The 26,261-nt window shown below is 34.0% G+C and overlaps 1 protein-coding gene across 3 annotated transcripts in view; it reads left to right on the top strand.

Annotated features, from left to right (window-relative positions):
- The first annotated feature begins 8,664 nt into the window (after positions 1–8,664).
- Positions 8,665–26,261, top strand: part of LOC124641882 (octopamine receptor beta-2R) — a 204,845-nt gene continuing 187,248 nt past the window's right edge. For all 3 annotated transcript variants that reach the window (XM_047180132.1, XM_047180133.1, XM_047180131.1), the window contains exon 1: positions 8,665–8,906. The gene's annotated coding sequence lies outside the window, so the exon portion shown is untranslated. The remainder of the gene's footprint in view (positions 8,907–26,261) is intronic.

Raw genomic sequence — 26,261 nt, 5'->3', positions numbered from 1 at the left:
TACTAAGATGATTTGATCTATTTATTTATTTATTGAATACTTTTTGCACCTTTTGTATAACGACGAACTTAATGGGTTAGGCATTTTCTACCAGTCTACCTACCTTTTGAATGGTGGAGAATTAGTAATGAAAGGTGCAAAGTTTACTTTGATACTTATGGATTGACATAAATATAATATACATACGTGCATACATTTATATGCATACAGACATATTATATTTGCAAGGAGAAACAGAAAAGAAATCTATGATCTACCAATGGATTCCGCATTATACATCACAATTTTAATGATAATCATCTGATACCTAGACTTTGAACTGTGACGTCAAATTAATTAAACGATTGACATATTGAACGAACAAGAGGTTGGCAGATATAATTATAATCATTAAATTATGTTGATTGAAAATTTTGTTATTATTTTGGGAATTTGTGTTATCAAAAGTGTGTACTTAGTACATATACTTATATTATTCTAGTTAATTATTAATAGAATATAATAATGTAGTTACTTGTTATTTTTGACTTTCAGTTCTATTCTTAGAAGAGAAAGGGTATTTTTCTACTATTGAATATACTTTCCGTGCCTCCAGATGCTCAAATAAGCTTCTTACAAACTTATATTTGTCTCAAAACAAATATTACAGGTACCTACGTTATACTTAGGCCAGACACACACTAGGCTCTGTCGGCTGTGGTGCGGAGGATGGTCGGCAGTGCAGAGTCGTGGGACGCGGTGATTTCTTTTTGCGAGGAAGTGATGTCGCAGAAGGAATCTGCGGAACGGGAGAGGGAGATTTTAACTCCCTTCCCCGGTCGCAGAAGGCGCACCGGGCGCAGGAGAAGAGCGGACAACGCCCCCTTCCGCCCCCAATGAATGGGTTCAAGGGCGAGGGACTTGGCGAACACCTCACTACCCCGTGCAAGAGACGAGGCCCGTGCAAGGGCCAGCACTAGTGTGGGGCTGCGGAAGAATCTGGATTCCCGCGGCCCCGCGCACACGTGCAAGGAGGACACAAGGGGGTTTTAGCCAGTAAGAGTCCGGCATACCCCTCCGCCTCTCCCCAGGCGGAGGAAGTCCATGAGGATTTCCCCATCCCAAAAAAAAAAGACACACACTAGGCTGTACATACAAGCAAAAGTCACTTGTAATAATAATGGCGTCCAAGACCGATTTCGGCCACGGTGCACACCTTTATACCAACTTATTATTTTCATTTCTGCAGTAAAATTATCGCTCAATTAAAAATCGTAGTGTGCACCTAACTTTTATTCTACTAACTAGACAGAACAGCTTTGCTTCAGTACAAAGGTGACAGTAAAATTACTGGGACATGAGAATGGAACTTTGTCTTAGTGACGCGCTAGCAAAATGCATGCGAGGTACTTGTAGCGTCTGTTCACTGTGCACCTTTTGTTTAAGAGATAATATAGGTATTAATATTGTAATGTGCATGTTAATGTGTCACACTGTCACGCCAAAATGGTTTAATTGACTTTAGTCTACATGCGGAATGATTTGTATTTTATATCAGGTGTGTCGTACCTAATCACAATAATTCCTATCACTTAAACCTTATGATATTCTATGGCGAGCTGTAAAAAAAATAACTTAATCCATTCAGTGGTTTTTCGTTTTCATAATTTACAACATCATGGTGTAAAGCAGAGATAAAGTAAGGAGTAAGTATTTAATGTTTTGATCAATTGACAGCTGTCAGTTTTCAAGGGAGATTTTCCGTTGATTGCAATGACCGACTCTTATATGGCGTTCTAATTCTCGCACATTTTTATTCCAGGTATTTACTTTGTTTGAAAAAAATAAAAACATTTTTTTATTTTTACGATTATAATTTTTTTTTATGCTAATCGACATATATTTTACCAATATACTAACGTATTTAATTTAATGTGATTAGGTACGATACACGTTGTATGTTTGTAACGAATAAACTTAAAACAGGGCACAGGCCTCTTCTCATAGACGTGCTGTGTTGAATGCATTCTTTGTTCAACAATGCTGGTCACTGATCTCAGATAGGCATTACTCATTGACAATACTTTAGAGGAGTTAAATTGGTACTTGCCGAACCTGGAATCGAACTCGGCTTATCGAAGATGTAGGTGGTTTAACCATTAGGCCACTAACTACACTATCGGAAGTTGCGACTTATAGTATGTCAACGATAATTTATGTTTCGAACTATGTAAGTATTATTTGTTGGCTGTAAATGCCTCGTAAAAGATAACAATAGCTTGGAGTGCGCTAACTTTTTAATGGTGGCATACAAACTATTATGAACTAGCCGTTTTCCCGCGGTTTCACCCGCGTCCCGTGGGAGCTACTGCCCGCACCGGGATAAAATATAGCCTATGTTACTCGCAGATAATATAGCTTTCTAATGGTGAAAGAATATTTTAAATCGGTCCAGTAGTTTTTGAGTTTATCCATTACAACCAAACAAACAAACAATCAAAGTTTTCCTCTTTATAATATTATAGTATAGATATACCATTTCTAAATAGTGTAATCCGGATAGATACATCTGATTATAATGAATTGCCATTGTCTTCATTTTGATAAGGAATGATTACCTTAAATTAACATTGATCGGTTCAGTTGAAATTGGCATGAAAATTGAAGATAAAACATAATTATGCAACACTATAGATATTTAGGTATCATTAACTTTTTCGTTTTAATGAGATGATATAATATAGACTATCAAATTATCTTACTCGCCATGTTGGTCTACTATTTATGCAAAGGAACATAGATTTGAGGCTGAGTAGTGTAATCAAATGGTCAAGATTGGACCAGTCGATTTTCTCAATTCGAACCATTTAAGTATTAAGAGGGTTCTTTAGTAGATGTCCAAATAACATAAGAGAGAGTACATAAGAGAGTATATAAGGGAGTACATAAGGGAGTACATAAGGGAGTACATATGGGAGTACATAAGGGAGTACATAAGGGAGTACATATGGGAGTACATAAGGGAGTACATAAGGGAGTACATATGGGAGTACATAAGGGAGTACATAATAGAGTACATAAGGGAGTACATAAGGGAGTAGATAAGAGGAGTCAATAAGAGAAATATACAAGCTATTGATTTGCATCCGTGCCATATTCAAGGACGTAATTATGCTAATGATTCTCGACCCAAATCAACAAAAAAAATTGTTTTTTTTTTTTTAATTTTTTTTTCCGAATTCCGTCAATGTCATCTAGCCGTATTTAAACTTGGCGCGTGTGTTACTGGCCTTAAAACCGTGCTGCGCCCTCACGCAAACGCAAACACAAAGAATACGCAACGATCATTCATAAATTTCATTCATAAAATTGGATTACTTAAGACTTAAGAAATACTACGACATTACAATGACAAAAAAAAAACAGTGTATATTAGCTATTTCCCGTCTACTGTAATTCCAATCGATCCTTGTATAAGAGAAGTAGATAAGAGAGTACATAAGAGAGTTCATAAGAGATAACATAAGAGAATACATAAGGGAGTACATAAGGGAGTGCATAAGGGAGTACATAAGGGAGTACGTAAGGGAGTACATAAGGGAGTACATAAGAGAGTACATAAGGGAGTACATAAGGGAGTGCATAAGAGAGTACATAAGCGAATACATAAGGGAGTACATAAGAGAGTACATAAGGGAGTACATAAAAGAGTACATAAGGGAGTACATAAGGGAGTATATAAGGAAGTACATAAGGGCGTACATAAGAGAGTACATAAGGGAGTATTTAGGGGAGTACATAAGGGCGTACATAAGAGAGTACATAAGGGAGTACACAAGAGAGTACATAAGGGAATACATAAGAGAGTAAGTACATAAGGGAGTACATAAGGGAGTGCATAAGAGAGTACATAAGGGAGTACATAAGAGAGTGCATAAGGGAGTATATAAAAGAGTACATAAGGGAGTACATAAGAGAGTAAGTACATAAGGGAGTACATAAGAGAGTACATAAGGGAGTACATAAGCTAGTACATAAGAGAGTACATAAGGGAGTACATAAGGAAGTGCATAAGAGAGTACATAAGAGAGTACATAAGGGAGTACATAAGGGAGTACATAAGGGAGTATATAAGGGAGTGTATAAGGGAGTACAAAAGAGAGTACATAAGGGAGTACACAAGAGAGTACATAAGGGAGTACATAAGAGGGTAAGTACATAAGGGAGTACATAAGAGAGTACATAAGAGAGTACATAAGGGAGTACATAAGGGAGTACATAAGGGAGTACATAAGAGAGTACATAAGAGAGTACATAAGGGAGTACATAAGGGAGTACATAAGGGAGTACATAAGAGAGTACATAAGGGAGTGCATAAGAGAGTACATAAGTGAATACATAAGAGAGTAAGTACATAAGGGAGTACATAAGAGAGTAAGTACATAAGGGAGTACATAAGAGTAAGTACATAAGGGAGTACATAAGGGAGTACATAAGGGAGTACATAAGGGAGTGCATAAGGGAGTACATAAGGGAGTACATAAGAGAGTACATAAGGGAGTGCATAAGAGAGTACATAAGAGAATACATAAGAGAGTAAGTACATAAGGGAGTACATAAGAGAGTAAGTACATAAGGGAGTACATAAGGGAGTACATAAGAGAGTACATAAGGGCGTACATAAGAGAGTACATAAGGGAGTACATAAGGGAGTGCATAAGAGAGTACATAAAAGAGTACATAAGGGAGTACATAAGGGTAGTATATAAGGGAGTACATATGGGCGTACATAAGAGAGTATATAAGGGAGTATATAAGGGAGTACATAAGGGAGTACATAAGGGAGTACATAAGGGAGTACGTAAGGGAGTACATAAGGGAGTACATAAGGGAGTACATAAGAGAGTACATAAGGGAGTACATAAGGGAGTGCATAAGAGAGTACATAAGAAAATACATAAGGGAGTACATAAGAGAGTGCATAAGGGAGTACATAAAAGAGTACATAAGGGAGTACATAAGAGAGTAAGTACATAAGGGAGTTCATAAGAGAGTACATAAGGGAGTACATAAGGGAGTACATAAGGGAGTACATAAGAGAGTACATAAGGGAGTGCATAAGAGAGTACATAAGAGAATACATAAGAGAGTAAGTACATAAGGGAGTACATAAGAGAGTAAGTACATAAGGGAGTACATAAGAGTAAGTACATAAGGGAGTACATAAGGGAGTACATAAGGGAGTACATAAGAGAGTATATAAGGGAGTATATAAGGGAGTACATAAGGGAGTACATAAGGGAGTACATAAGGGAGTACATAAGGGAGTACGTAAGGGAGTACATAAGGGAGTACATAAGAGAGTACATAAGAGAGTACATAAGGGAGTACATAAGGGAGTGCATAAGGGAGTACATAAGGGAGTACATAAGAGAGTAAGTACATAAGGGAGTTCATAAGAGAGTATATAAGGGAGTACATAAGGGAGTATATAAGGGAGTACATAAGGGCGTACATAAGAGAGTACATAAGGGAGTACACAAAAAAGTACATAAGGGAATACATAAGAGAGTAAGTACATAAGGGAGTACATAAGAGAGTAAGTACATAAGAGAGTACATAAGGGAGTACATAAGAGAGTAAGTACATAAGGGAGTTCATAAGAGAGTACATAAGGGAGTACATAAGGGAGTATATAAGGGAGTACATAAGGGCGTACATAAGAGAGTACATAAGGGAGTACACAAAAGAGTACATAAGGGAATACATAAGAGAGTAAGTACATAAGGGAGTACATAAGAGAGTAAGTACATAAGGGAGTACATAAGAGAGTAAGTACATAAGGGAGTACATAAGAGTAAGTACATAAGGGAGTACATAAGGGAGTACATAAGAGAGTACATAAGGGAGTACATAAGAGAGTACATAAGAGGAGTCAATAAGAAAAGTTCATAAGAGAAGTAGATAAGAGAGTACATAAGGGGAGTTCATAAGAGAATATACAAGTATCTGTGAAATGATCATTAACTAAGCCTTTTGCTTTACTTGTTCCAGGGTAATCAATATTACTTTTTTCAGATCGTGCTTGATGAAACTTACTCAATACTCAATACTTTCCAACAGCATGTTCCAGCAACATGCAACTGTCCTCTATAAGTCTATAACCCCATTTCACTAGTCCAAATGCAGCTTTTTTTATTAATATACCTTCCACTGATTATATCTTAGAGCAGATACGTCTCAACGTAGTTATTATTCCATTAAACACGTTCTAACTGCCTTAATACTGACAAATGACAGTAGCCCCAAAAAACATAAAATTAGCTTTCTATTGATGTATTAGAGGAGAGGTAGCCCAAAACTCTCATTCCCCTTCGAACTCTCTGTGAACTCAAAGCTTATAAATTAACGTTAAGTATTGGAATAGTTAAATAAAATCACTAAAATGTAACGTACAATTGTAAACTCCCCTACGTAAACTTTTTATATAAAACCCGCAAATTCCATCATCCATTTTATATTAACACTGAACTGGACACTATATTTTTTGAAGTGACAAAACTGTCAGTCTGTTCAAGGCTACCTATCGTCACTGTTTGGTCATAAACTATCTGGCATACGACAGACGCGCTCCGCCCAAACCTAGTTCAGTTAACGAATTGAAAACAGAATCTAAAATTCAATTACCTACCGCAAAACTTTGACAGAATATTTACATACTAAGCTGATTTGGTTACGGATCTATACAAGTGATTGTACTGTACTATATGTGCAACGCGTTTACATTGTGTTGTGTTTGGTGAAAATTGAAAATCTAGGACAAAAGGAATGGCTATAGTTCGGCCATTCAGAGAATGCGTTCCTGACACGTCGCGATTGAACTGACGACGTAACTTTGCAATGGCGTTGCAGTTACGATAAAAATATTTTTGCTGGTTGTTTACCGTTTTAACAATTGAGGAGCATTAAAACAACATTATTATATCAATAATCAATGAATGTAGTTACGTCGTCAGTTCAATCGCGACGTGTCAGGAACGCATTCTCTGAATGGCCGAACTATAATATTGAGAATCCATCTTTTAATATGCGTTTTTAATTAATAGAAGCATGATGACCATAGACGACCTCTATGGCGCAATGGTCACCAAGCCGGACTGCCGAATCTGAGGTCCCGGGTTCGATTCCCGGTTCGGTCGACATTTGTGTGATGAGCATGCTTGTTGGCCGTGGTCTGGGTGTTACAATATGTATATGTGTAGCTATATGTAGTTTATCAGTTGTGTTAGCACCCATAACACAAGTTAATTAATAACTTACCATGGGGCTAACCAACCGTGTGTGAAAAGGTGTCCCGACATTATTTATTTATTTATTTATTATATAATAGGAGTTAACTTAATTATTTCAATCACTTCGTTATATACTTTTCTTTACACATATTAACAAGTGTTCCTGTGAAAATCCATTTCCATCATCGTCATCCTATTCATCGTCCATTGTTGCATGTTTGTCTGATTGTAAATATGTAATTAGGTTTCAAAATCCGTTGACATTATCAAAATTATCATCCGAAAAAAACTGTAGCGAATTCTTTGCTACCGACATTTAAATCTAGACAAAAATAAACGCGATTTACACGCTACACTAAGTTGACAACTGACATTTACCACGACTCGTCTCCAACCATAGACAACGTGCTGTCGAAATGAAAACGTTTTTATTCTGTAACGAACTCAGCACGTTTGACATTCATATTAACTGCGCGGACAAAGATTTCCTTTGTCAAATAAAAAGTATTGGGCTCTGCAAGCTGTCACCATGTTGTGATGTAAGTGGTTCCGTATTTGAATATCCTGGCCATTTTATTATATCGTTATGATTTATTTTGGAATAAGCTGTCACTAAAATAATTATCATGTTTTACCAAACAACAAAATCAAGAAAGAAAAAAACATGAATAACATTTTTACACAGGATACAGAATGTAGGTAAAACGGTGGAAATCGGCTAGTTAAAAATTTAATAGAATGTCGAATTGCTAAAAAAACATATGAAAATGTCATAGATATGAGAAAAGCAAAGAACGATGCCACCAACATATTGTATCGCATAATATATTAAAAATGTAGCATAACAACAGTCTCTTTGAGAATATATGAAATTGAATGACTCAGTCAATTTATTATGTTTTACTTCTGTTTCAATATTGTACGACAAATTAGTATAATATGTGATATCGTAAATAGCTATGAAGGCGATAGTTAAAATGTGAAACAACTTTCTTAATACATATTTTCTTGGTCTTAAAAGTTCGTTAAGAAAATATATTCTGTGTAATGTGCCTGCATCTTAGAATAACTGTCTGGTTGAGATAGAAGTGCTAATACTATAAAGGATTCTGGAAAGCCTATGTAGAAGACAGTAAATATAAATTATTTCAGCAATCACTATGCACTTGCTTACACAGAGCCTTGGCTTATACCAAAGCTGAATTCTAGATCACAGCTACCCTTTTCACAAGTCATAAAAAGGCGATAGATTCATCCCCCCGATTGCGGAACCCCGAAAAGCGAATTCGTAATGGCGCGAATACATTATGGCAGTGGCAAATTTCGCGCGTTTTTCGCGTGCGTTTCCCGCGCTTTTGTAGATGCCAAGCCCCAGGGCAGTCGCTCGCGGATCGGCGCGTCGGACGCACGTCCCGCGTTTCGTTTATCGAATCAGTAAAAATTCGCTCTTCGGGTACCAGCACTATTCTCGTAGCTGTGACTGAAAATGTATATTTAGACAATTTATTTGTGAAGGATAAATTAATACCGAGTGTGACAGTGTAGATCCGATTTTTTTTAGTGTTCAGTGATGTGAATGTGGTGAAGATTTTTTTATGTGATTTACTGCGACTTTTGCGAGACAGAGATAAAAGGGTGAGTAGAGTAATTAAAAATAGTAGATTTTTTTCTGTAACACTTTTTTCAGAAATGTGTTAGTAAAGAAATCATAAACTGTATTACCTACATTACTTATATGGTAAGGTAGACCCATATTTTAAAAATTTTTAGTAAGATAAAGTGTCGCATTTTCCATAGATTATATTCACAACTCGGTAATGTCATTTTAAATGAGAGATGAGACGTTTGATTAGTCAATCAATTTAGCTTCAAGCTTTTGATTGATTAATTATGACATTCCGTTCCTCCATTATTATTTCATATAAGAAGATATCAACATACTTTATGATATTTATTTATAAAAAACGGGGTTTTTATGATTACAAATTTTTTTATTGCATTTGGAACACGCTAAGCCGCGGCTTATTTAATAGTTTTTCTTAATAATCCGGATATATTTTCGGAATTTGGCTGTTTTATTGTCCGCTGTTATAGCTATAATCTGTCATTTGTCGTTAAAATTGTGAGCATTTTATGATTTTAATTATGAAATACGATTATAGGTTGAAAATATCATATGTTCGCTCATAATAAAAATTTGAAGCTTTAAACAAAACGAAGTGTCGGTAGATTTAACATTCTAGCAATGTTGGATGAGATTTTCTACTAAGGGTAGTCTCATTATACTTATTGAAATTACCTTCCGTCCAGCTGTACCACTTAACCATAGCCAAACCATGACCAGTCGTGTACTTGCCGCCCATCAATGTGGTCAAATCAGCGATTTGACAATGTGTAGTTAAATAGTTCAACTGACTTTAAGTTGATCTTTTTTCAAAATAAATAGAACTGATGAAAAATAATTGCGATTGCTTGCTTGCTTAATGCGGGTTGGTGATTTCAGATTTATAGTCCAGGTTTCCTCAAGACAAAAAAATATATAAAAAGGTGAGGGAAATAAAGGTATGATTGCGATATTTTCATAAAGAATCGCAAACAAATAGCACAAGATTCCGGATTGGGTATCCAGAATTGTTGGACGTTCCCCAAAGGTTCTATCAAAGAAGACTTGCAAACATTCTTAGGAGTAAATAACGCTTTCTTATTGAGATATTATTCTGTGTTTCAATGCTATTGAAATATAAGTTCATTTTCAGTGTCATTAAGTCAATAAGAATTTGCAGATGACAGAATCAATTTTGATTTTCAAGGGTGTTTTAAAACTGAACACCATTTTCACCTAAGTTGTCTTTAGCAGTCATTACGGGTAGTCAGGAGCCAGTAAGTCTGACAACCAGTCTTACCTAAGGGTATTGGGTTGCCCAGTTAACTGGGTTGAGAAGATCAGATAGACAGTCGCTTCATGTAAAACACTGGCTGCCAGCTGCATCCGGTTATACTGAAAGCCGACACCAACATGTTTGGGAAAGGCTCGGCAGATGATGACTTTGGTAAAATGTGGATGACCTGTGTTAGCACAATTTTTGAGAAAACCAGATAGTATGCCAAATAAAAATCCGAGTTGAGAGTAATTTACTATGCCGTGGGAAAAACCTAGTTGTTGGAAAAACAGTTTAAAACAACTCGAGTAGGAAGTTTACAAAAATTGACAATTAATTATAATACTCAGCCATAAAAATTTGTTTTGTTATTTAAGAAATAATTATGTAACTAGCAAAAAATGTTTTGAATTTAGTAATTATGATTCTTTTGATTAATTATATTAGTTTCTCATAACATACGTAAAAACTGTAAACTTTTTATTACCCAATCTCTTACGCCCGTTTTCACCAACAACCTCTTACCGTTTCCCTATCTAAATGCTACATTTAATAAGGACCCCTCCCAATTTGACACCTTCCTAAATTCATTTTCACCACACTTGTACATGGATCCCTTAAGTAAGTGACAGATTACTAGTTCTACAAATGATAATGCAAAGTCGATATTTTATCGATAAAATGATTTTTCTGTACTTCTTAAGAAATAAACGTCTATCGAGTATATATTACTAAAGCCTGTGAGTTTTTTTTCTTGTGGTGTTATTTTAATTTAACTTAAACTACATTACGCTATGTTTTATGCAATAAAACAGTAAAGAGGTTTTCTATAGGTGAATTTTTACCTATGTCATTCGCGCGTTTGTCAAATTGACTGATGTGTATGTGTACATAGAGTGAGGTTAATTTTGGGTTTATTATTGTTGAATAGATAAGTTTATTTTAGCAGAGAAGAGAAAACGAGGATAAACCTTTCTTACAGAAGAAAAAGACAAGCTAGTGAAATTTCTGACGTCTCATAGCGACGCAATAATAAACAAAAAACGGATGGGACCACGAACGAAGCCAAAAACAAAGCTCGGATCCAGTCACAAATAGTTTTAATGCGATAGGAACCGTTTACAGGTATATGTGAATAATATCTGTGTATAATAATATAGTGTATTAAGATATTGCCGTTCAACTGTGTTCCTTGTTTTACTGTGGGCTTCATTGTATTTTTGTTCTCCATGAGTTGATGGATTTAAGTATGGGGTTAAAATTATAGATTTATTTATATTTATTTAGTTTCAGGTGGTGCGAGAAATTGGAAAGACGTGTAAAAACATGCTGCGCCCAGCCCACCCCAAATTGAATTGGTGCAGGTGGATGATGATAATGTTTGGTACATCATATGAGGACTAATATTAAAATATTTGTTTACTATCTTTGTTTTAATTTACATAATTTATTATTTTCAATGTTAGCCTACTTCTTTGCACACTGTACACATAAGGCAATAAATGGCTTCTGCGCAGGTGAAGGTCAGGGCTCAATATCCGTGCCGATAACTATACCGCGGCTAGAGCGACCTGAGCGATAGAAGTACATACCGCGCGAGAGCAGCGGCATACATCCCGAACATCAACAGTAATATTATCGCATACATACTGGGTTTTCTCTGTCGCAGGTGGTAGCGAATACCGCTTAGGTCTGAACAGTCATATTACCGCATACCCACAGGGTTTTCTCTGCCGTAGACGGTAGCGAATACCCCTTAGGTCTGAATAGGCCTATAGTTGACCTAGCAAGTGCATTCATAGCAAGTGATAACCTATAATCTTATAAAAAAGTCATGAGCATCGTACTTATTTCTCAGTCATCTGCTCTTTCACGTAAGATAGGTACGTGGTCTTCTAATGATTATTATTTTACATATCCACAACCTCCACAGCTTCTAAACTTTCTAAAAGTTTACGTTTCATTTCACTATCCATCGCCAGAAACGGTTCAAAATATGTTTGTATTCTGTCATGATAATGATAGGGGTTGTTTAAGCAGGCATCAATCGAGCCCCCAAGTTTAAGTGAAATTTTAAGGTTATAATTGACACCTAGGCTTTGGTGAAAATGAAATTCTTATTAAGTGTTCCGTAAATGCTCCCTAAATTTAGGTATTCGTTGGTGAAAACGGGCATTAATGACCGTGAGACTATAATTTTGCTTTTGTTTTACCGATTTCTTGTTTTAGCATAGACATAAGTACCATACAAAGTCTATGGACACTTTATAGATCAATTATGTTTTAAATCACCATAAGCTATAAAAAATACTTGATCATTGTTTTCCATAGTCTTAGGTGCGGTATCTAGATCAATATTTCAGCATCAGTAGGTCCTTGTGATGCACACACTTTGAAGCCATTTGATTGGTTAAATCTAACTAATACTATTTTAGTCAGTTTCTACAATACGGAACTAAGTATGATTATTTTAGTGAGTCATAAAGGTCATTCTATTGTTTACACAGAACGTATCATTAATCATTATCACATTCGGAATTTGAACACACTTTTATTTTTAAATTAACATTGTATTCGAACTTGGAATTTTTGAACATTAGCAGCAGCCAGTCACAAAAAAGAAAAGCATAAAAACTTCTTTAAACAAAATCCCAACGTTAATAATGCAAAACAGTATTAAAGGCCTCTTTTTATTTTGGAAAAAACTAGAAGAAACATTTAGGAAAAAATGTCTGAGAAGATTAAGTTAAATATTTCTGAAAAATCTCCCGGGAGATAGAGTAAAGCAGTTTTATAAACCCAAGAGGCATTTTAACTCGTTTAAAAAGTTTCGGACTGACATTCTAAGTTAAATATTAATATTGGTTCTGAAGTAAACATGTTTGGCAAACCGAGATAGCCGCAGCAATGTTTTTGTTTAACTTTTAGTTCTAGTGTGTGGGAACATTTTGAATTATGAATTTCGGTTAGGTTAGGTGACATTAGGAAGGTTTTAGGTAATAGTTTTCATACGTTTTTTGTAGCTGTATTGATGCAATATAATGTTGTTTTTTCGGGTCTGAAATCTGAAATTTTTGTCATGAAAATGGATATGCTTTTTCTCAGATTGAGATTTAGTACTAACGCGTTTTCAGCCAGTACAATCAATGTCATAAAGTTGTAACTGCAAAATGTCATCTTAGTGTATGAGACACTAAGCTGAAAATAAACAACATTTGTAGAACGCCTATATTAATAGTCGGTTACATAGACATTACGTTTGACGGTCAAAAATTATCATTTATTTACGCCATTACTCTCGGGTACCGTCTGTGGCTATGTAATGAAGCACCCAATTTGTCACCCAGGGATCTAATTAGAGAAAATGTTTTACAAAATATACGACAGATATTGTATGTTTTAGAAAAAAACTGAGATATTTTTGGTTTGCGATTTTTTATCATGTTGGTTCGGATTTTTTTAATGGTACCGTGGGAATCGTTTCAATTTACGAAATCGAAATATTCAGAGATATAAATAAGTTAGATATTTTATAGCTTTTTTCCAAGTTCTAGAATTGTTATTTTTCATTTTGCAAGTTTCACTTGTTAAATTAATATGGTCTGTTTTCAAGAATAGGTTTACCTACTTAATATGTACGTTAAAATGTATTTTGGCACGACTATCGTAATCCAAAAAGACTACATATGTATATTATTTTTGAGAATGAGCCGTTGACCCACAACAAAATTTCCATTGTTTAGAACTTGTGCACAAGATGCATATTATATTTTGCATAGGTATAAAATGCCTGAAAATGTGTGTTCAAAATAGGTACGAGCCGCTTTAACGAGAACGTTTCTAAAATATAGATTAGCTTACATTAGACCTAACATCAAGAGTTTTGTTACTATTTATTAGGTTAATTTCTTCGATAATTCTCTGCATTAGTACACAAATAGATCGCATTCAGTACATTTAGTTGTTACTATCTGTCTAATGGTTGTACTAATTTGTTGTTATCAGTGCTGTTGTGATTTATTTTTTCAAATGAGCACGTTCTTAATGGCACTTTGACGTAATGTTTTGTGTTTGTATGTGTGTGTTGAGGTCAATAACCGTGGCTCATGTCTTTGCTGTAAAATTGTAGTGTAATTCTATACTGAAATTACTGTATGAATCGATGGTTATGAATAATTTCAATACTTTGTTTCCTTTTTTTGTCATCAAAGTGTAATACTTACATTATTTGACACTGAATCGAAAACTAGAGTACGAAGTTACTCTAACTCGTCGGGATTTAGAGATATACCAATCTTAGTACAAAAAGATACTGATATTTATAATCTTTTCTAGAGGACAGAATTTCTCAGTGTTCTATAAAACTACTTTTCCCTATTTATTCCTGTTTTAATTTATATGTAAAGATTAGGATTGATATTGATTAAATATCTTCAAATCTCGACGTTTTAAGGTTTACCTAGTTGGAAGATAACCCGGATATAAATAACACAAACAATCAATATAAATTAATACTTTTTCTTAGAAATATCTACATTTTATTAATAGAAAGGGATATCCGTTGTATAATAATAAACGATCCAAACAACTTTGTTCTAATGTTTTGAATTAAAGATTAATTTTAGATACAGCTATTATTAAATAATTTACTACTGAGAAAGCAGACATAAATATATTTGATTAATAAATGGAGTAGCAATATTACTTGCATTCCATTAAGTTTAATTATCTTTTATCTGTTACTGATTAAAAATATAGAGTACAGATAGTCATTTACATATGGCAATTTATTAATATTTAGTTGATAGAGAGGTTTCTCAGTCTATACTAAGAAATGGTATGAAAAAACTAAAATGCTCTATAGTTTTTGTACTTAATTAAAAAGTTTATGAACCGTATTTATTGTTTCATACATGTTCGTGATATTAGATTTGAGAGATTAGCATTTACCTAGCAGCATGCTGATAAAAATATTGTGAATAGGCGGTGCTACGTAGCTTACCGAAATTTTTACTCGACACATTTTAGATTAAAGTGCTCTTATTCTATTAGCCTTTTCACTTCCTCAACAAAAAATATATTGCCCAGTAAATCAGGCTTAATATTCAGCTTTTAAAATTCACTCTAAAAATTTTAATTTCAGCAATTTTCAGTGACTATAAACTATCTTTTTACGTACCAAAGGGTCGGTCTTATAATAAGTAGATACGGTAAAGGCTGTCAGACCCCTATTTCGGCTTAAAAGGGAATGTTTCATTAAAGTGTACTTACAAAATTTGGCAAAAGTTACGAGCAAAGTATTCGCGTATTAAGCTACAGAATTATAGGGTTAAATTAACAGTAGGGAAAATGAAGGTTGAAAGCAAATGTTAATTTATTGATGTAAAGTTGAAAATCAGAAATATAAACAGTTACTTGTGTACCAGGTCCTGCTGCATAATTACAAGTAACCTCTGTACACAAGTTTAAAATACGAGTTCTGTCAATAGAAAACATTCTTTTCTCATTGTAGGATAAAAAAATATGCGTAAATCTATTTTTGCACTCATTCTTAGGGAGCAGCAATTTTGATAGTTTTATGATATAGTGATTTGCCTGTTACATTTTAATTATGATTATAAAAGAAATGTATGGCTAGTTTAGAGGTTGGTCTTAAAATAAATATTACAATGACTACTAGTACAACCTTATATATACACAATAGTCAAATGGTGTACGTCATATGGCAGTCACTCTACGTAAAATATTTACATAGTATACTACATCTTGTAAGACTGGAACTCGACCCAGGCCCTTGAAAGGTTCCCTTTGTGTATGACAATGAATTATTTTAACATATTTTAACCTAAATTAGGAACCACCATATTATAGGTCCGTTACCATATAAAAATGTGTTTTCGACTTATAATTATAATTGACATGTATGAAACCTAACTAATAGAAAAGAAACAAGTACAGTCAACTTCAGGTCAGTGGTAACAGTTTTATAGGAAAATCGTACTTGTTACTATTGCGTTAAGATGCATGACAGTTACCACTGATGTGCAGTCTACCGTACGTATAATGGTATTTAATATTTTCTGAATAAAATGCCTATATTCGTATTAAATCCTTGATTTTCGAGATGATACGGGTTAGGTTCCGAGTTGACGTTTCAATACACATAAATCATCCAAGACAATCTATAAAGTCAACTACGAGTATTAGAAAAGTTTGATATTGTATCTAAAAATAGGTGAAGGGTTTTAACACAGGTAGACATGTTTTTGCAAAAGAGAAATTAAAAAAAAATAATCTTTTTAAGAGTAATTTTCGTTCAAATATATGCCATAGCTCTTGTTACCTTGCTCTTGGTTTTTTTGTATGCTACTTGCATATTTAAAAACTTTTCTTACCAAAGGGTATTGAGTTGTCCGGGTAACTGGGTTGAGGGGGTCAAATATAGCAAATAATAGTCGCTCCTTGTAAAGCACTGGCACTCAGCTACATCCGGTTAGACTGGAAGCCGACCCCAACATAGTTGGGAAAAAGGCTCGGAGGAGGATGATGAAGTACGCTACTTAGGTACATACATTTTGTAATACTCCTGTAAATCATTATTACTTTAAATCTTTTTCCAACGTCATTATTTAATTTGAATAATCATAATGGAATATTAATGTATGAAGTCTGCAATTGATTTTGACATTACAATTGTGAATTTCAATTAATTCTTAATTACCAGTAATCGGATGTTAATTCCTGCCCAATATTGGAAATATTAGGAAATGAAAGGATATTATCATTTTGTATAATTAGAATGAATTCACACATAATAAAATTAATGTTCCTAATGAATGGCCGATGATTTGTGGTTTAGATTTTGATCGTAATTTAGAGTTATAATTAACATTTGAAATAATATTATTTAGTCATAGGTTATTGAACATTGAATTAATGTCGGAAAATTAGCATAAAATATGGCCATGTGGTACCTAATTAAATTACGTAAATTCCTTCTTTCTCATACATGTCATATACACTTTCGTATCGTAGAAGTAATAAAGGTAGACTGGGAGAAAACGCCTAAGGCGTTAAGTCCGCCCTTGTACAGAATGTACAGAAGTATTAAATAAATAATAGCACCATTCTAGACTGCAAACTAAACTTTAGCCCACTATCCTAATCACATTATGTTATTTTGTTCTACCTAGCTGATTCTTATAATGTGCCCAACATTATAACATCTTCAGACCGAAAAATCTGAATTATAAAATTATGTGGCTTCCAGGGTCTTAGCCTACCAATTGTACTGTTCTTTGTGTGTCGTGATGTCCTGTGTTGTTAATTTTCTTGGTGTACAATAAAGAATAATCTATCTATCTATCTACCATACATCACCAGATAGGGTCATATACGAAAAATCTTTAAATCATACGAGATTTCCCATTAATTGAACCAACGCCCACACCATTCTGTTACTCGAATCTCTGCAATAAAATCACGCTATCCATACATTTTCCGTATATATTGAAGAGTTGCCAAAATCTATTCCATTTCCTTGCTTTGAAGGGCCCACCTTTTGCCGTAATCTCGCCCTATCGTGTCTTTGAGAGCGACCGATATCAGTTTCGCATTAACCAAACGTCCGATCTTGGTTCACAGTCTTTATTGTACGTATTAATATTTAGGGTGTTTTCTCACGTATATCATGGCAAAAAGGTTAAGATTTTTTTTAACCTATAGTGTGTTTGATTTTGGTGTGAACTTTTGGTAAAAGCCTGATTTAAAGTAGCTGTACTATTTTGTTTCACAGATCCTTTTTTAAATGAAATTACCTTAACATTTGCATACTACTTATCAGAAAGAATCATAAAGGTTAATGAACATCCCTTGAAAATTTAACCAAAGCGCTCAAAAATAAAACTAAAGCTGTTTTCTGTCAGATAATATCTTAATGATCAGATGCATTTTATAGCCATAGAAATCCCAATTATTCAGGTAAGTCAGTGCCATAATAAAAGTAATAGAAAACCACTCATCCGAAAGTAACAAAGAATTATTCAAACTAACCTCTAGAAACAGCCTTTATATCTATTGTTTGAGGTAGGTATAAACCTTATTTAATTATAAGGGATACAAGTGAACCTTTTAGAACCTGTAATTAGATACTGTTCAGCAAATTTCCTAAGTTGTAAATTTAATTTAAACAACACTATATAAAGTTAAACTGATGGGTTGAGTAGGGAAGGAGTGAAGGGTAAAATATTATGTATTTACGTGATAAAGGAATCGCCTTAATTGAAAAATTATAAAACCTTTTTTGTTTATACCATTTTCCGTTGAATTATTTCCATGGTATGTTACAACCTCACTAAAGCGACATTTTTATCACTTACTTAAGTTTGAGGTAATTAAAAATAGCCATATGTAATTATCTCAATATTATGTACCAGCTGTATTCCGCGATTAGCCTATGCCTTTTTCAGGGGCCATCTATACGACAAAAATCGGTTCACGAATTTTGGCATTAAAGCCGGACAGACAGAATTACTTGTGCATTTGGGGTCATTTCGTGGGAAAAAATAGCTAATAACGCTAATAAAATTTTAACAAAAATACTTCATAATCTATACAAACTGTGTATTTAATTATTTTAGACATATTTTCCAAAACAAACGTTACCTACTGGCAGAGATTAAGGGGAGAATGAAGGACGGTCATTGACATATCAATGTCATAACCTCTTGAATACATTTGTATCATGAATAATTCTGTTGACTGGTTTTGTACGTTATGTAATACTGTATTGTGCTTTGGGGTAGGATAGTGATGTCTTATTGTAATTTCCCAGTTTTAAAAATAGAAGTCCAAGAATATATTTTCATTACATAAAGTGTACCTACAAATATGTGTACTGCATAAGTAGGTACTTAAGTTTACAAACATACATTTTAAACTAATGAAGTCCATACTGCTTAAAATGCTTTATTAATTTGTTTGTTTTGCATTTGATTTAATTTTATCTATATAAACTAATGCAGCGTTTAGTAACTCATATATTAAGGAAGGCTACTCTTTACCCAGGTTAGGGAATTAGTTTCGGTTGGACTCAGACAAAACTACGATAGATGAAAATTAAAATAAAATGGAGGAAATGTTTAAAAATGCAAAGTATTTCGTGTAGGCAGCAGTAGCAAAAATTTTACGATTCTTCGCATTAATATCATAATCCGTCCAAACCGAAAATAACTAAGATTATTTTTTTTCATCAATAAAGTCAAGTCCGGTATTCGATCGTATTTACGATATAATATAATTAATTGGTCAGTTGATGAACGACTTTGTTGAAATTACTCTATTGGTCAAGATTAGAGATGGGCCGACTATTCGATTTATATTCGGTATTCGGCTTATTCGATTTGTGTAATTTAATCTTGCCGAATATTCATTGATTGCTGATCATGCATTCTGTTTGGATTATAGACTGAATAGGATTATTGTGATTGTGGTTGAAACTTAGACTTTATTTTGACATGCCTTAATACCCAATGCTTATTATTTTTCATGATTCGTCGCATATTGTAATATTAAAAAACTTTTTTACAAAAAAAATTAACCGACTTCCCAAAACACTAAAAAGGCAAAAAATAACTAATTTTAGGTGCATCGGCCTAGAAGTCGGTGTCTAATCAAGGATGTGCCTAAAAGTTAATTTTGCCACCGACTTCTAGGCCGATGCACCTAAAATTAGTTATTTTTTGCCTTTTTAGTGTTTTGGGAAGTCGGTTAATTTTTTTTGTAAAAAAGTTTTTTATTTACAGCTTTTCAGTGATACAAATAGCTGTCACTATCCGTATAAGTAGAAAGTTCTCATCAATACAAATATTTTAAGCCCAAATACGAGGTTTTTTACATATTCAGTTGTCGAGTTCCCTCGACCTTCTCTGGTCTTCATCATCAGATCAGCTCCAAACCTTCACTGTTGCAAAGATCTCGTCAATACAAATATTATAAGCCCAAACACGAGGTAGTTTACATATTCAGTTGTCGAGTTCCCTCGACCCTCTCTGGTCTCCATCATCAGGTCAGCTTCAAACCTTCACTGTTGAATAGTGCTTTCAGGCATACATCTGAGTGTCAACTTTTTACCCTATGTTTGCCTACAACTTTGGAAGGTTGCTCTCGATTTCTCAGGGTTTCCATCATCAGATCCTGACCTGATGACTATGGGACCATCTGGCAGCTATTCCGCGTCGAACAAAAAAAGAATCACGTAAATCGGACAATAAACCTCGGCGTAATCGATATACATACATAGAAAAAAAAAAAAAAACTTACCGGCCGAATTGAGAACCTCCTCCTATTTGGGAAGTCGGTTAAAAATACATTACTATGTCACGTAAAACATCTTAAAGTATCTTATGAATATTCAAATCAGTAAGATTTTCCCTTCTCTAGTTTGGATTAAATATGATCATTTTAAAGATATTCCATAACACATATGTATTTATTATGGTAGTAAACAAACATAGATAGGGTTAAGGTCCAGTGACTTATTATTAAATTGATTAAATCAGAACGAGTTTATTCTTAGACATGGATTTCTTGAACTTATGGAAACTTGAAGAACCTGTAAGATTTTTTTTAATAGGACTCGTGTCGTCAAATGAGTCTTGGTAACTTTGGACAAAATTTAATCAGGTACCTACATAAAATTTCAAGTAGCTATTTTAAAATCTAAATAAACAAAGTTAAGGAAACCAGCTGGGTAATTTTGATACTTTGACATTTTTGCTCATGATCGCCATTTAAGATTATGTTTTTTATTTTAAATACTACCATAATGATGAGTATGGCTGGTTATCCAAACTTTCAGATGCTTCAATGTTTAATGCTTTACTGGCTGGACTTATAAAGATGTATGCCTTTTCTGTAAGCGAAAAGGATTATTCCCAGCTGTGCGATCAAAAATGGGCATTACCAATGGGAAAGAAACGTCATAGGAGGATTTTCTATAAAACCCTAGTGTGGCAGATGTATACTCATTATAGATTGCCAGAATCAAACCTACGATACAATATAATCATTAATTATTAAAGACATTATATACATTGCATTACCTAATATAAGTAGGTAATGTTGCGTATTCATAATAATATTTACATTGTATACTTACTAGTGTTTAATTCAGCTTGTTCGCAAATAATGCGGTATTATTTTACCAAAAACAATTATTTTCGTAAACATAATTATGTCTGAGTACTGTTTGAATACCGCAAACAGACAGACGATTTTACTTGCAAATGTATGAAATATGACATGCAAAATGATTCCGTTTTACTCAAACTTATTTCGTACCAGCACTTGTTTTAATGAATGGTTTCCACTATATTTTTTTTATGTTAACCAACAAATCTGGTTTTATTAAACAGTCCAGACTTTATACAGTACAAGATTTTATGAATTATTTATCTTTTATTTCTGTTTTGTGTGTGGTTAAAATAGATGAGAAATCATCAATGACCTCTTTTAGGGTAGAGGGAGGCACTTTTACTGAAGAAAACCTACCTTCGTTCCTTTTTGTGCCCTTTGTGTACAAGGAACGCACCTTGCGTTCTACGTAGCCAAAGGGAACGCAAATGTGAAGCGATTCGAAGCGAATTGAAGGATGTATGTTGTTTTGCGTCACACCGTGTCGCTTTGCGTTTGCATCCTGATCGCTCACATAGGACGCACCGTTATTCTTTCGAAAAATGCCCTGTAGAACACTGTTTCACCTTCATACTGAAATGTTGCATGCACCTATCTGGATTAAATGTATCCCATGTGTTCATTCATACAAGTAGACTTTTTTTGAAAATATCTTAACACACCTACTGATACATTTTTATAATATTAGTTGGTACTTGTTAACCACAGTCAACTCGTGTAGTATATCAAATACGTTTTACATGTTCATTCGATTCGGTTAGAATCAGTTGAAGGCCAAAAATTTGAGACACTAACACTTGTTTTAATAGTATGCAAATCAATTATTGTTTAAATCTGGATCGGATTATTATTAGTTTAATTTCTATATTTTGTATTTTCCTTAATTAGGTAATCAGAGAGTCTTATTAAAATAATCACCAGTTTTTTGAATCTTTAAACGTACCTATCTACGCCAAGTATTTTTGAATCTATATAAAAACCTCTCTATACCATATTATTATTGATGTATGCCACAAAATCAACATAGTGACAGTATTTGGGAATTCAATTCCCAATGGACGAAACATGATGCGAGTACTTCTGCATTAAAGATTCATTCAAAGTTACCAAATGCACTTGAAAGATCTAAAAATAAATTCAATACACAGGAACGAACCGCAAATGATCTACAAGCAACTTAAAGAAACAGCGTCATAAATTTCTCAGACAATGTCTACGCAAACGTAAGAATAATTTACAGTTATAATGTAATCACCGTTCAACTTTGTAAAGCATACGTTTTGAAAAACACACGATTCTCTCTACCACAATGGGAAGGTATAAAAATGGCTGTAAATGTCTTGAAACAAAAGATTGTGTTACTATGTTGATAAATGTTATGCGAACATCTTTTACTGATAGTAGAAATGAAAGTAGCTCATTCACAGCTGACTAAGTATTTACTCTCGGTAGTATTTGAAAAATTTGTACTCAGGAATATACAGAAAAAATCAAACATCCGAATTGATATCCTACTTCTTTTGAGGTAGTTGGTTAAATAGCCTACTATCTATAATATGATACTTTACAGAATTAAAGCCACATATTTTTTTTATCCCAAACATTTATGACCATGTCGTCGTGGTGGCCTAGTGGGCAAAAAGTCGTGGTGGCCTAGTGGGCAAAGAACCAACCTCTCGAGTATGAGGGCGCGGGTTCGATTCCAGGTCAGGCAAGTACCAATCCAACTTTTCTAAGTTTGTATGTACTTTCTAAGTATATCTTAGACACCAATGACTGTGTTTCGGATGGCACGTTAAACTGTAGGTCCCGGCTGTCATTGAACATCCTTGGCAGTCGTTACGGGTAGTCAGAAGCCAGTAAGTCTGACACCAGTCTAACCAAGGGGTATCGGGTTGCCCGGGTAACTGGGTTGAGGAGGTCAGATAGGCAGTCGCTTCTTGTAAAGCACTGGTACTCAGCTGAATCCGGTTAGACTGGAAGCCGACCCCAACATAGTTTGGGAAAAGGCTCGGAGGATGAGGATGATGATTTATGACCATGTTTAGCACTTATAAAATGAAAGCGTAGCAAAAACACTGAATTGTTTTTAAATTACATAATTTTCATATATAGGGCTATTATACCTATCAAGAAGTGGGATCTTAAGCTATTAATAAACCTATTTTACCCAGTAATTTATATAAATAATGCCAAACATTAAATCTATAGTAGAATCAAAGGAATAGTTGTTGCCATTGCAACTATTTTGATGGATTCGTAATACCATGGGTTAAAACATGTGGTTTCTTAGAATACGAGATGCACTATTTCTTTTAATAGCTAGTCGTAAACGTCAACTAGGAATTTATTATAAACAGCTAATACAACCGATGTTAAGTTTTTCATTCAAGGAGGTTTTCATCTTTAATGTTTTGAATGGAGTTTTATATTAAAATAGAAGTTTAGATATTTTAGTTGTTTTTCCGACCTTTACCAGTTGTAACATTATAATATATAAATTTAAATCGGTTTAGTAGTTTCGGAGCCTTTACGGTATAGAAAATCCTTTTAATAATATTGGTACAGATTTTTAATGTCATTGTTTATGTGTTTGCTTCTACAGAAAATGTTTTAATAAACTCGTAATTGTTATAAGTAACAAATTGAGGGCACACTGACTTGAAGACGGCCTGCGGGATTGTTCGAAAGAGTTACCGCGGCCCTGGTACATAAAAAGGCCTACGAAGGAACACGATGGATTTTTAGTCAGTAAAAGTCTGAGACTCCCTCATCGCTGCTAACTCACAGTGGGAGGGGTCATTCGATGATTTTTGCAATCGTTAAAAAAGGAAGGTTTTGAAGACCTTGGTAGGCCCTTTATTTAAAGGCCAAAGGTAAAACAGTGCAAAATAACTACTAGCCTATAATAATAGCGAGTAAAACACGATATGTAACACATAAAGCTATGATGGCTGTGGTCATGGATGACTGTGAAACGTGTCTGTCACCGAACCAGATGTGAACAGATCTGTCCTTCATATAACAGTGCTGTAAAATTCATATAATGTGGGAAACTGGAATGTAGTGTATTTTATGAAATATTTAGAGTAATAATATGTACAACCTTTAATTAAACAAAGCTATAAATAGCAAATAATTATTTAGATAAAGAAAAGAGAAATCACAACTAGTATCAAATAATGTGGGAAAATTGTATGTAGTGTATGTAAGTGTATCCAGAGAAGGGTTGAATGTTGTGTATGCTAATGTACGATAGATATTTATGATATGGAAATATTGAACAGCTGAAGAAAGAGAATTCTTATGATGCATGCTTTGTTTCCTTTAAAGAAAACCGAAGTTTTGTCTGTATACTAAGAACTGTATATATGTTTCGAATATTGCTGAATTTCCAAATAAAATGAGAAACGTTAGTGTATAACTAACGTTTCTCCTTTCATTAAACGCGTTTCATTTCCCAGCTACTGCGAAATCTCACAGCAAAATATCTATAAAACTTCACTTACTTAACTCATATATTTAATCCTCAACAGCTAAGCATAAATATATTACTAGACAAACTACAAAAAAAAACATATCTGTGGCTTCGTGGATAATGCAAGCTCAAAATTATCTAAGGCACAAAACAGTTGCGCATCAAAGTGATAATTCAAAACACAGCATTCACAAACTCCTAAATTATCCTTGTAACTACAAAACTGAATGCAAATGCATATCTCTCGAGACCTCACGTGATGCTGCTTTTAACTAAAGGAAAGCTTCCTCGGTGTATTTTCACTTAGCGCGTCTCTTAGGAGTTGAGGTAACATTAATTGCGTTAGGTACTTGTGTTGACGAAGTGTTTCGGCGTACGTTCGTGTATTAACTGTTGTTGCAAAAGGGTTGTGTTATAAGTTTGACCGTTATATGTCTGTCTGTGACATCGTAGTTCTTCAGTGGATGAACCGTTTACGATGTGGTTTGTTTAAAAAATAAGTTTATGCGTCATTGTCTGTGAGTTGAAAATATTTGGCCTTCTTCTTTTTTTTTTCTTAAAATTTTATTATAGAGATCAGGTAATGGCATGATTAAAAGCTGGTAAAAATAAATAGCGCAGACATTATAAACTTACTGACTTTCACAGAAGATTATCGGATTACGATACATAAAATCATGAAAAACTTAAGATTAGTAAGATCAATTGAAAGGCAAGCTTAATGGAATTTCTGAGAATTGGTTCAGCTTTGCTCAATTCTGGGAAAGTCTAAGATGCTGAGCTCATGTGCTTCTGAAGCCTCAATAACGAAACGAACGTTTTGAATCGATTCTCAATACATGACTTATGTGTACAAAGAACTTAATAAAATAAGTATTTCAGATTTTTCCTTCTATGTGATTTTCTTGAAAATGTATTTATATTTATTTATGTTGCTCTTTTCTTCAATAATGAAAAAGACAGTTGTTATTGTTCTGTTCATTAGCATGATATGTTTTTGGTCGGGATGTTTAGATAATCTTTCAAAAATTAAAATGTTTAACTTCAGTATGTGATTCAAAACAGCCTCAAAAATTGGAATTCATCACAAAAACAACATGCATTACATAGTGATAATATATTTAATACAGATAGAAGTACCTTTATATTCTAGCTAGAGGGAACATATTTTCCAAAATGTGCGATTTACCTCGAGTTCAATACGATTTTCAAACGTGAACCAAAAGGAGTCAACTTCGTACTCTATAAGATTTTTTGAAGAAAGGTACAAAAAGAGAGGATCTAACGAATTGGATAAAGGGAGTCGCCTCAGAAGTACGTGCTGTACTAAAAAAAGGCCTAACCGTTTTATCGTGAAAGAACAAAGGATTATTTGAAGTGTTTTGGATGTTAAAGCCTTATACGTGCTTGTGTGTGTGAAAATATCAGAGTAAATAATAT

Source organism: Helicoverpa zea, chromosome 23, assembly GCF_022581195.2.
Source record: "Helicoverpa zea isolate HzStark_Cry1AcR chromosome 23, ilHelZeax1.1, whole genome shotgun sequence".
Classification (NCBI taxonomy): domain Eukaryota; kingdom Metazoa; phylum Arthropoda; class Insecta; order Lepidoptera; family Noctuidae; genus Helicoverpa; species Helicoverpa zea.
Note: the sequence above shows the minus strand (reverse complement) of the source record. Positions and strands in the feature narration are given on the sequence as shown.